This window comes from Globicephala melas, chromosome 13 (genome assembly GCF_963455315.2).
Source record: "Globicephala melas chromosome 13, mGloMel1.2, whole genome shotgun sequence".
In the NCBI taxonomy this organism is placed as follows: domain Eukaryota; kingdom Metazoa; phylum Chordata; class Mammalia; order Artiodactyla; family Delphinidae; genus Globicephala; species Globicephala melas.
Genome location: NC_083326.1, coordinates 42,817,091 through 42,819,070, shown reverse-complemented (window position 1 = coordinate 42,819,070; position 1,980 = coordinate 42,817,091). Strand labels below are relative to the sequence as shown.

The 1,980-nt window shown below is 40.4% G+C and overlaps 1 pseudogene; it reads right to left on the bottom strand.

Annotated features, from left to right (window-relative positions):
- Positions 1 to 371: 371 nt before the first annotated feature.
- Positions 372 to 813, bottom strand: LOC115863621 (peptidyl-prolyl cis-trans isomerase A pseudogene; annotated as a pseudogene).
- Positions 814 to 1,980: the final 1,167 nt, after the last annotated feature.

The following is a 1,980-nucleotide window of genomic DNA, read 5'->3' as shown; positions in this document are numbered from 1 at the left end:
TCTCTCAGACTTCAGCCTGTGTAATCATCTCCTGCGGTGCCTGTTCATTTTAAAGTTTTATTTTTTTAATGCAGTATAGTTGGTCTGTGGTGCCTGTTTAAAATGCAGATTCCAGGCCCTGCCCCTGAGTTCTAATTCAGTAGATCTGGGTAGGACCTACAGATGTGCTTCTTTTTTTTTTTTGGTTGTTTAGTTTTTATTTCATAACCATGAACTTAACTTTGCAATTCAGCTTAACTTGGAGGGGGATAAGGAAAATATGGAACCCAAAGAAGTGCAATGAGAGCACGAAGATTATAGGATATTTTGAGCAGACAGGGATGAAGGAGTGCTCTCTGGTGGTTAAGATAGAACACAAGTCAAATTTATTGTTAGATTTGTCCACAGTCAGCAATGGTGATCTTCTTGTTGGTCTTGCCATTCCTGGACCCAAAGCGCTCCGTGGCTTCCATAATATTCATGCCCTCTTTCACCTTGCCAAAGACCACATGCTTGCCATCCAATCACTCAGTCTTGGCAGTGCAGATGAAAAACTGGGAACCGTTTGTGTTGGGGCCAGCATTTGCCATGGACAAGAAGCCAGGACCCGTATGCTTCAGGAGGAAATTCTCATCATCAGATTTCTCCCCATAGATGGACTTGCCACCAGTGCCCTTATGGTGTGTGAAGTCACCACCCTGGCACATAAATCCCGGAATTATTCTGTGAAAGCAGGAATCTTTATAACCAAAGCCTTTCTCCCCAGTGCTCAGAGCACGGAAGTTTTCTGCTGTCTTTGGAACTTTGTCTGCAAACAGCTCGAAGGAGACGCGGCCCAAGGGCTCGCCGTCGACGGCGATGTCAAAGAACACGGTAGGGTTGACCGTGGATGGGCAGCGCGGGAGGTTCCGGGGTGGCGGCGTCTGCAAAAAAGCCCGGATGTGCTTTTTTTTTTTTTTCCAGCTTTATTGAAGTATAACTGGCAATTAAATTGTAAGATATAATTTGATATATGTATATACTGTAAAATGATACCCCTGTGGAGTTAAACATCCATCTCACATATTTACCTGTGTATGTGTGTGTGTGTGTGTGTGTGTGTGTGTGGTGAAAATATTTAAGTTCTACTTTCATAGCAAATTTCAATTATACGATACAGTGTTACCTACTATAGTCACTGGATATGCATTTTTAATAAGCCTGTGACTCTGATGGGGACCCTATCAGTCAGAAAGTTAGTGGCAGAGCTGGGACTAGAATCCTGAGTGATCTTTCAATTAGCACACTGTCTGCTAATTGAAAAGGTTAAATGTGAATATAAGCAAAAGAGACACTGATTTTGATTCTGAATGAAACTCCACGACTGAGCTCTACACGGGGCAAACCCAATGGTCAAATGCAGATACCACCTTCCGTGGCCTATAGGTTTTTGTATCTTACACAACAAAGCCCAATTTTAGTATGAATCATATGTGTTTCTAACATCTCTTCCTCTGATCAGCATATGAGTATCTTAAAAACAGGAACTGCGACTCATTCACCTTTGCAACTCCCAGTGGGAGGGCCTGTCACATAATAGGCTGCCAATAATATTTACTGGGCAAATATTTGCATCAAAGTTTCCTTTCTAAAATTATTTCAAAACGGAGAAAAATTTAGAGAGCTAACTTTGCATGGTATTTTTAATCAATATTGCATGACAGTTTAATTACAGAAAACAATGTAATAATATCTTGCCAAAACTGAGCAATGTGTATACTCAAAGCAACTAAACTAATATGCAAAATAGAGTAGGTAGAGTTAACATGCATGGCCTCAGCTTGGTAATTATTTAATTAGAAACATGTTTTTAATGAACTCCAATGCTAAATAAATTCACCAATGATGCAATGGTTTATTTGAAGCACTAACACTCTCTTTCAAGCAGAATTCCGGATCCTCTTTCCTTACAATTGTCAATATTTACATTTTTAATGGAACCCCTATTTGGGAAACTGACAC